Raw genomic sequence first — 11271 nt, forward strand, 5'->3', positions numbered from 1 at the left:
CTCCATATAGAGTTGAGAGAGTGCCTAACCCCTCTTTCTGTCCTCACCTCAAGGGACAGCTCCATCTTCAGTGTTTCATTTCCCTTCACATTTATGGTTTGGTAGATCTCAAACTGAAAGAGCTAGCATGTGCTTACTAAATAACTATGCCAGGCGTAGCGTGTTTCCTTGCTGTTGTCAGTAGCAGGTGCATAAGTTTCTCTTTTTCAGCAAGGCTGAAACTGGGACTGTCCTTTGGAATGAAAAGAAGTTAAGCTATAGACCTAGCTCCTAGCATAGATGGGCATTCTCTGAAACGGTACTGGCCACAGGAGAATTTCTTCAGCCACTCTCCTGTTCTTGGCCCTGAACTTACCTCTGGGTAGATCTGATTGATTGTAGCTACTCATAACACCCCCCTGCATGCTGAGAACAATGCTTTGGGGGTAACAGTGGTAAGACACAGTATTTATTTGCTTACCTCCTTTCAGAGGACTTAGAGGTAAGTTACATTCATTCACTCAGGTTTTCCTCTTGCGTCTGATAAAAGCCTGTGTTATGCATATCAGCATTTATTATAGCCAATATTTTAGGATAAGGTTTAAAGAATCTATTATTTCCTGGCCCATCATCAAACTAACTGCCCCTTAACCTTGCAGCATGCCAACTTTTGTTTCAGCTAGATACCTTTCTTTAGTACTTCAGATGCAAGACCAACAGCATACTGAGAGATCTGTAGACATGAAGGCAAAGCTCCTGTGTTCTTTTCACCCAAACATTTTCAATTTATTTTAAAACTTTGTTGATTTTTTTCTGTCATGTTTTATATAATATATGGACTTAACAAAATAAATAACAATAATAAAATAACAGTACAAAAGAGGAGACTACTTCCTCTAGTGCTTCTGTTACTTGTCTTCAGTTCCTTCTTTCCTATTTTTCCTTTACTTTCCATACACAAATGAATTTTCATGTCATTGTTTAAAATAATCTCATCCACTGTTAGGTCAGTGTCTGTACCTACTCTGTAATTACTCCAGAATTTTGTTCCTCTAACTGCCCAAAGGCATACATTGTGGAGCAGAGAGCAGTGAGCACTGTAGTGGGTGAACAGAGAATGTACTGGAAGTGAGGAAATGTGTTTCTGGTCCAGATTCTGACATGTGGCCTTATCCACTCACATCACCAAACTACTCTAAATCTCATCATCAGTCCAGTAAGATATTTCCAAGTGCAGGCTTTTTTTCTGCTCTTGCAGTTCTGTGAATCTCATTTTGGGAATTCTCTAAGAAGGGATTTTGTCATCTGTTAGGGGTATCTTTATTTTCTTGCTGTTTTATGTGTATGGATGTTTGCTTACATGTATGTCTGTGTACCATGCACAATTTTTTGGTGCCTAAAGAGGCCAGAAGAGGATGTCTGATACCCTGGGACTGAAGAAAATGACAGGTTTTAAGATAATCTCACAGATCTCCTATAGAGGACAACTCTAAAAGCCATGGCTTGTTGCTGTATTCAGAACTACAATATGAATTATGCCCAGCTCATAGTACTTTCTAAGCCTCTGTTTCCTCTGTAAAATGAATTTTAAGATGTAAGCAGAGGTCTTGAAATCTGCCTGAGTAAGGCGAATATGCATTTCTTCCAAAGCATGGCAGAAAGTTACTTTCTAGGCTGTTAACTGTCCTCAGCGCCACCCTTATGGGTTGCCTTGACACACAGCTTACCTGGGTTAATAAGCCTTATTAGTCTTTGTTGTGATTAATTCCCCCAGTATTTTATTCAGAAGCCAAGCTACCTAAAGTTCATATCTGAGTGTGTCACACCTCTATATTCACTTCAGCATCCATACTGTTGCTATAGTATAGTATAGACTGTCATCCAGATTATAAACATTGATAGATGTCATTTTGTCTCCAACATCCTGCATAGTGCCCCACATTTACTTGAGAACATGACATTTACTGACTACAAAATTATTCATTCAATTCTCAATTTAGTGGAACAGGCATTGTCTGAGTTTTAAAGAGGAACTAAGAATAGAGGAGTTACCAAAGATCAAACTACTCTGTAGAACTAATGTTCTTATATAGAACTATTAAATTCCATACTCTCCAAAAACCCTTTATTTTGTTGTTTGAAATACTGGAGATTGAACCTAAAGCCTCAGGCATGCTATTCAAGGGCTGTACTGTTCAATTTATCTTTAGCCTAACAATTACGTATTGAAAAGTATGCATATAACCTTTAGTCAGATATCAAATTAGGATTATTTGGTTTTAGCCTGTAGGTCAAATTTAAGGGTTGTTCAGGATTAGTTTTAAAGATTTGTATTTTTTATTTTATGATGTATATGGTTGTTTTACCTGCATGAATACCTGACAGCGCATGTGTGCAGTGCCCACAGAGATCAGAAGAGGGCTTCAGAATCTTGGGCATTGTACCGAGGATGGTTGTGACCTGCTGGGTGGGTGCTAGGAACAGAACCTAAGAACCTAGGTCATCTGCAAGAACATCCACTTTTTGTTTGTTTGTTTTTGTTCTTCGAGACAGGGTTTCTGTGTAGCTCTGGCTATCCTGGACTCACTCTGTAGATCAGGCTGGCCTGAAACTCAGAGATCCACCTGCCTCTGCCTCCTAAATCCTGGGGTTAAAAATGTATACTATCACTGCCCAACTAAGAGCAAGCACTTTTAAATGCCAAACTACCTGATTTTCTTTTGTAAAAACATGCTGAATAGCTGGATCATCCCACAGTTGGCTAAGTGCACCCTACCACAAGCCTAGCTGTCACTGGTGACTGGAGTAGCCTTGAATCCAGGTCTTGATTTTGAGAGCCTTGAGTGGGTATGTAGCAGAGTCAGATAGCCAGGCACCAGGTCCTATCCCCACGGTGTCACAAGTGCTAGAAAATAACCAAGCAAGTCTCACAGAAAAGAATCATCATCCTACCCTTATGTGTTCTAGACAAGATTGGCTGCCAGTATATTAAGAAATCCAGCTCATATCCACAAGACAAGCCTAGATACGGATCCAGGGTATAGGTCAGTGGTAAAGTGTGCACTTAGCACTCATGGATCCAAGTAAGCATGCATACCCATGCGCACATTCTTAGGTAGCTTTGTCAATAGTGTAACTTCACCTCAGCCGTAGACGATCAGATAAGGCCAGAATATCCAATCCATACAATAAGATGGACCAATCCATTTATTTCTAGGGTTTATAGTTTTGTTTAGATTGACTACAATGATGTACCCTTGAACTGAAGCACAAACAGTCTGTGTGGAAGCTGGTAAGAATAAAACATAATAGGCAGCAGGGCAGCGGTGGCGCACGCCTTTAATCCCAGCACTCTGGAAGCAGAGGCAGGCGGATCTCTGTGAGTTCGAGACCAGCCTGGTCTACAAGAGCTAGTTCCAGGACAGGCACCAAAGAGACAGAGAAACCCTGTCTCAAAAAAACCAAAAACAAACAAACAAACAAACCATAAGCAACCCTAGTGAGAGAAGAGCCTCAGACAATCCCTATAGTTTCTGTTCCTGTGATGTCTAGCTGTACTTTGTTTCTGATTCTGAGTTGCTTACTGGCAGAATTTTTGTGTTCTTGAGACACTTCCTTCTGCAACTGTCACTGTCAAAGCTAGCTTGAGAGACTGAGTTCCTAGCAATTAATGAGCCTAGAAGGAGGACATTTGAATACCCTCTACACGACTCTATGGAAGGGCTGGCATGTGCCTTGTAAATCTGAGGCAGGTCAGCCTGGGCTACCAAAAGAAATCCTGGCTGGGAGTGTGTGGTGCAGTCGTAAAGCCACTGGCCTAGCGTGTGTGAGGTCAGCATGAAAAAGCTTCTTTGAAATGTTCAGTCACGAGTGCTTCAAATGAGGATAGAGTTGGAATAGATCAAAGCAGTTTCTGATACAGAGGAAATCACATGTAGTTTTTAGTGTGAGGAAAACCAAATGTGGGGTGCCAGCAGTGGCTCCGTATGCACATCTTAGTTCTACTGCCCCTTCTGTGCCTTCATTGATTTGTTTGCTGAAATAGCATGACACACAGTGGGTACTCAGTAAATACTGGATTTTATTGGTAAAGAATGACCACTATATGTTTTCATCAATAATAGGTAATGGTTTAGTCCAATTTGCAGTATTCACTGGTTCAGACAGATCTCACTAGGTAGTCAAGGCTGGGCTGGAATTTGTGATCATTTTGCCCTAGCCTCAATCTCAAAATTGTGTCATCACACCTGGTTTGCAATATATGCTAGTTAGGAACTTGTTCTTGAGTGTTTTCCCCAAGGCCTGCAAAATGTCAGAGGAAGGAAAAGTAATGGATGAATTAAATACATGCAAATAGAGTAAAATTGAACTCTGGGCTTCTCAGGAATAAGTATTAAGTTTTATTTCTTTGTCTGCAGCTTTCAGCACAGGGACTAGCATATGTTAAGCACCTATCAGGTAAACTTTGAATCAGTTGTAATCAGCCATTTGTAACTATGTATCTAAGCCAGATGGCTAGTGGTTTTACAGTCATTCTCTATTTGAGATGCCTCAGATGTGATAAAAGTCTGCCCAGGCGATGGTGTTAAGTCATACTCAGCCAATGGACCAAGTAATGGTGGTAATCCCTACTCAGCCTTGAATCTTTCTTACTCTGGGTCCCATCCCAGGCTACTAGTCTCTGTATCAACTGACAAAGGGGCCCATAGAAGTATTCCGAACGGAAAACCTGCCATCTCTAAAACCCAGAGGAGCCTAGAAAATGTACTTGCTGGTGTTCATAGGTGGAAATGGCTGTTCTTCACTCTGGAGGGTATGTTCTGAAATGCCCAGATCACTGAACCCCTCAAAGCTGGTGTGTCAGGTCTCTGACTCTTTGTAAACTTCTCTTCCATGCCTTAGTGTGCCCTCCACAGTACTTAACACTTACTGCTTATTAGGTCAATAATCATAATAGCATTGAAACACTAGACTGATGTAATGTTCTGCAAAATGCCAAACTATTTGACCCTTTGCGCTCAAAGTGACAGAAGGCATGTGAACATTAATTTTAGGAGAAGATTATGATTGTATACCGTTACCATCCTACAATAGTCTTTTTCTAGACAGGTGTGGAAAGAGCACATTTGCCGAATCCTTGGCTGGCTTTCAGGTAACAGCTATGCTAAGTTTTTCTACATTGCATGTGGAACAGCAATTATAGTTGTATCCACTACTTACCAAGTTTGGTAACCTGTCATCTGTTATATCCCTCAGTTTCCCAGAATCCAGACTTCTGAAGTAAGTGGGAATATGACAAGTACCATCGTATTCATCCTCAATTCCACTCCTACCCCTATTCCCTACCTTTCTCCCCTTTCCCATCCCTATGGTGGCTTGCAACTCTACATGAAGAGCAGGCAGCCTTGAAGTTGTGAGTCTTCTTCCATCCTGAGGACTGGGGTTACATGCCTGTGCCACCACACCTTGGATCCATTCTTGTGTTCTTAAAATGCTGGAGGAGGCATTAAATTTTGTCACTCCACATGATATGACAGGTTTTGATTTAGTGCGTTGGGTACTGTCAGGACAGTTAGAAGCTTCCACTCCACTTGGCCTCTCTTACAGCATGTCTGAGTTACATCCTCAGTCCGCATTCTGAGTCTTCCTATGGAGTTATGGTAATCTCTGCTTCAATGTGGATTAGGCTTGTCATTTTCTACAGCTTCAAAAAAGCATCCTTTAGTTTTTTGCTTCAACAGCATATGTACTGACATTGGGATGATAATGATGGCCCCAGAGAAAGGATAGCACAGGGTTCATGGAACACTCCATATTTTTTATTTTTTTTCAGAACAATGAAACTTGATTTTTCTTTTTATTTATTCTTCTCTCATACAATGCATCCCAACCATAGCATCCCTTCCCTCCACTCCCCTTGTCTCCCAGAAGAGGGGAGGCCTCCCAGGGACACCAACCAAACATGGCATAACAAGATCCTCTGTAAGAGCGATATATGCTTTAACTGCTGAAACATCTCTCCAGCCCCCTTGGTTCCAGGGATTCAATCTCAAATCCTCATGCTTGCACAGCAATTGCTCTTGACCCACTGAGCCATCTTCTCAGCCCCAAAGACTGTAATTAAACACACAGACAAATATGAGGATTGAGGGAAGAGAACGTAAAAGTGTGTCTTGGTTTGCGTATTTGTTACTGGGATAAAACATGACTAAAGACAACTTAGAGAAGAAAGACTTCACTCATCCTTAGCGTCCATTCCTTCATAAAGGGAGGCAGGAACTGGGGTATGTTTCTTAGTTTGCTCAGCCTGCTTGTAAGACCCAGGACCATCTGCCCAGGCTGGCACTGCCCACAGAGGGCTGGGCCCTCCTACATCAATCACTGACTAGGAAAATGCCCCACACACTTTCTACAGGCCAAGCTAATGGAGATGTTTTCTCCTCTTCCCAGATTACCTCAGTTTGTATCAAGCTGACAAAACAAAAACCTAACCAGCACTGAGCCCTGAGGGAAGTTGAGTGTTTGAGGACGTGAAGAAACAGGGATTGTCATGGCATAATGAGACCGATCAGAGAAATGGAAGCAAATGGGAGCATGCAGTAGGGTAAGGAGAGAAATGTTCCCTGTGTTGCTGCTGCAAGGACAAGGAAAAAGTAAGTCAGTTGGAAGTTGGCTGAGCCCGCTAGAAACACAGCTATTCTTGTGACTATTTTGCTTGTTCTGGTGTTCCCAGTTTCCCACACGTATGACTATGCTTTCCTTGATATAAATTCGTACAGTAACAAGAACCCACACTCACGTTAAGGACTGTGCTGTGCAGTCACTCGCTTCCTACACTTGGTTTCATTTAGTCAGTATGAGGTCAGTATTCGTGGGGAAGGGTCATCTCCTTTACTATTAACACTACTAATGTTCACTGTATTGTGAAGCCATGAACAGGCAAAACTTTACTAAGTGAAGTAGCCAAAGTTCACAGTAAACAGAGAAGGCAGAAAGCAGAAGCCATGCAGAAACAGAGAGAAGGACACTGAAGGAGAAAATTTTGTTGATAGCTGCAGAACCAGGAGAAGTAGACAGTGGTAGTGTCAACTTTGTATCAAGTTTTCACCATGGGGGAAGGATGTCCACTGCTATCCAGTGGTTAGGAAGACAGCTTGTTGGAGCAGAACTCTCCCCAGATGCGAATCTGCCTTTCAGTTCCCTGTCTATAGTCAGGACCTCTGCTAAACAAGCTGAATCAGCATGCACTTAGGAGTCACACCTGAAGGGTACTCAGTACTCCTGCAGAGGGCTGAAGCTCAGTTCCCTGAACCCGCATCAGGTAGCTCACACTTTGCTATAGCTCCAGTTCAGGCACCCTGAGTGCCTTTGGCCTTTCGTGGGCACCTGTGAATGTACATACCCACATACAGACAGATACAGACACAATTCAAAATAATTTTTTTAAATATTTATTTATTCACTTATTATGTATACAATATTCTGTCTGCATGTATGCCTGCAGGCCAGAAGAGGGCACCAGACCTCATTACAGACAGTTGTGAGCCACCATGTGGTTGCCGGGAATTGAACTCAGGACCTTTGGAAGAGCAGGCAATGCTCTTAACCACTGAGCCATCTCTCCAGCCCCCTCAAAATAATTTTTTAAGCAAACAAGGGAAGCTAAAGATAAGTACCTGAGAGGACTTGAGGGTACATGATGAAGCAGAGAAAGAAGCTGGTTGTAATAAAGATGAAATAGAATTCTCAGGCTGGAGAGATGGCTCAGCAGCTATAAGCACTTGCTGCTCTTTCAGAGGACCCAGGTTCAATTCCCAGCACCCACATGACACCTCACAACTCTCTGTAACTCCAGTTCCAGGGGATTCCGCACCTTCATACAGACATATATGGACACAAAAACATGAATGCACATGAAATAAAAAATAAATAATTAAAAAATAGAATTCTCTATGTTCCTAAGAGTCAAGAACCAATAACCTTTTGGTTCCAGAATTGAAGCAAATAGATGTGAATTCTGTGTCCCTCACTGTGGTTGGTTATTTTTTACTCTTGGTTCTTGACTCTTTTGGGGGTCGGCCACCCAGTTCCTAAATAAACTCACATGGAGACTTATTCTTCTTTATGAATGCCAGGCCTTAGCTTGGCTTGTCTCTAGTCAGCGTTTCTTAAATTATCCCATCTATCTTTTGCCTCTGGACTTTAACCTTTCTCTACTTCTGTATATCTCTTCTCTCGCTCTCACTCCGTGGCGTCTGTGTGGCTGGGTGGCTTGCCCCTTGCATCCTCCTCTCCTTGTTCTCTTTTTTTTCCTCTTCCCAGATTTCTCCTATTTATTCTCTCTGTCTTCCAGCCCCGCCTATCCTTTCTCCTCCCTAGCTATTGGCCAGTCAGCTCTTTATTAGAACAATCAGGTGTTTTAGACAGGCAGAGTAACACAGCTTCACAGACTTAAACAAATGCAACATAAAAGGATACAACAACACATCTTTGCATCATTAAACAAATGTTCCACAGCATAAACAAATGTAACACATCTTAAAATAATATTCTACAACACCTCACTGAGTCAAACACCAGCCAGTCCTAGGAGACATACGACACCTAGAAGGAGGTCCAACCTTGTGTCGGCCACTCGCACCCGTTGGGCAGTTCTCAGAGAGGGGGCAGGCAGATGGAATAGGACTGTTGTAATCTTGATGGGTGTATGGATGGCATACCATGGCATCTGTGTAATTTCCAAACTACATTAGTAGGCACTGGAAACCACTGTCTGGAAGTTCCTGATCAGCCAGGCTTGGCTGTGGCATTCCTTCTTCTCACGGCTCTGTTATTTATAACTTAAGTGAATGTCCTAACACTCACACAGCCTAAACTAAAACCACAGATAGCCCTCTTCCTCCCTCCCTCCCTCCCCCTCTCCCTCTCATCTCTTTATTTTGTAGCCCTGTCTGTCCTAGAACTCACTATGTAGATCAGGCTGACCTCCCACTCACTGACATCAGTCTGCCTCTGCCTCCAGAATACTAGGCATGCATCACCATGCTCAGCTTGACCCTTCTTGAAAAACGGGGGTTGGTATTTTCACTCCGTAGTTTTGTAAACTGAGTCTCTGAGGGGTGAATTAACCTGCCAAAAACCACATCATGTGGTAGCTAGGACTTGAACCCTTTCCTAGAGCCATTTTCCTTTCTACTTTTCCTTAGATATAATCCTGAAATAAGTCTTTTAAAACATCTTGTTGCCAAGTGAAGGTGAAATAAAAATACACACAAACAAAATTTGATGAGTGAGACATGGTGGGGAATCCCTGGCTTGTTAGTCACGGGTGTGTGTATACAGCACCTTTCCCTACATTTTTACCAGCTGTATGCAAGCAAAGCTATCTCTCTGAGTTAGTCAGATTTTTGTTGTTATGGCAAAATACCTGACAAAACCAGGAAGATGTTTGGGCTCAAGGCTATGTAGGCATCAGTCCATCATGGTGGGGAAAGGATGGTGAACTAAGCAGCTCAACTCTCCGTGGCCAGGAAGCAGCCACAGGGGGAGGGAGAGGAAGGGGTCCTGCACTACTGGGCTTTCTCCTTTTTCCTTTACCCCCTCTGGACCTGAACTTATATTTGGATGGCACCGTTCACATTTAAGACAAATCTCACCCCCTTGGTTAATCCCCTCAGAAACACCTTCACAGACACCCAGCAGTGTGCTTTATCAATCCTCCTCGGTGCTTTTCAACCAGATCAAGTTGACAAGACTAATCATTATGGACAAGGGAGATGACTCAGCAGATAAAGGAGTTGGCCACCAAACCTGGTGACCTGAGTGTGACTCCTGGGATTGTATGGTGGAAGTAGAGAATAGAGAATAATTCCCACAAGTTGTTCTTTGACCTCCACATCCATAAACACAAGAAATAACATAAATGTAGTTAAAAAAAAAGATTATCCCAACTCCTATGCTAGCCTATTTATTATCTATTAGAACCTGACCTCAATATATTTTTGTTTAATGACTTCCTTATTAATAATACTTCAAGTTTCGTTATTATGTAATGACACCAGCATGGCATCTAATCCCATTGGTTGTCTAATCCCAGCTGAGTCTCATCAATGACCAAGCCCTCCAAAGTACCTTGTCTCTAGCTGCCTAATACGTCCATAATCTCTATTTCTTCTGTCCGGCGTGCTCTTTTCCTTGTCTGATTTTCCAAGGACTATTCAGGACTCAGCTCAAACTTCAGCATTCTTTTTGTTTTTCTTGTTTACTTTTTGTTTGTTTGTTTTTTGAGACAGAGTCTCATCATATAACTTTGGTTAACCTATAACTGGCTATGTAGATTAAGCATTCTGGAACTCACAGAGACCCACCTGCCTCTGCCTCCCAAGTGCCAGGATTAAAGGCATACATCACCATGCCCAGTTTCATTTCTTTAAAATTTATTTTAACTTTATTTTATGAGCAATTGTGTAAGGGTGTCAGATCCTCTGGAATGGGAATTACTAACAGTTGTGAGCTACCATGTGGGTATTAGGAACTGAAGCCAGTGCTCATAACTGCTGAGCCATCTCTCCAGTCCCAGCTGCATTCTTTTAAAAATTATTATTTTGTTTTTTTAGACAAGGTTTCTCTGTATATCCCTGGCCATCCTGAACTAGCTCTGTAGGCCAGGCTGGCCGTGAACTTGGAGATTTGCCTGACTCCTGAGTGCTGGAATTAAAGGTGAGTGTTACCTCCACCTAGCTTAAAATCAATTAATTAATTAATTAATTAATTAATGTAATTTCTCCACCCACTTCTATTTTATAAATATATTTTTAAAATTTATGTGTGTTTAAGTGCATGCACACATATATATGGTGCCCACAGAGGTCAGAAGTGGGTATCAGATCCCCTGAAGTAAGTTAATATGGTTATAAGTTGCCCATTGTGGGTGCTGGGAACCAAACTCAGGTCTTCTGGAAGAGCAGCAAGTATGGAGCCATCTCTCCTTTTAAATTTTTTATTTTATGGGCTGGAGAGATGCCTCAGGGGTTAAGAGTACAGTCTGTTCTTCAAGAGGTCCTGAGTTCAATTCCCAGCACCCACATGGTGCCTCATAGCCATCTGTTTTTGATATTTGGTGCCCCCTTCTGGCCTGTAGGCATACATGCAGACAGAACACTGTAAATGTAATAAATAAATCTTTAAAAAAATCTTTGGACTCTCTGAACATGGCGAACAATGAGGGCTGATGAGAAGCCAAGGACAATGGCACGGGGTTTTGATCCTACGCAATGTGCTGGCTTTGTGGGA

This window comes from Microtus oregoni, unplaced genomic scaffold, assembly GCF_018167655.1.
Source record: "Microtus oregoni isolate MIOR12 unplaced genomic scaffold, Mior012 000005F_ref0000423, whole genome shotgun sequence".
NCBI classification, from domain to species: Eukaryota; Metazoa; Chordata; class Mammalia; order Rodentia; family Cricetidae; genus Microtus; species Microtus oregoni.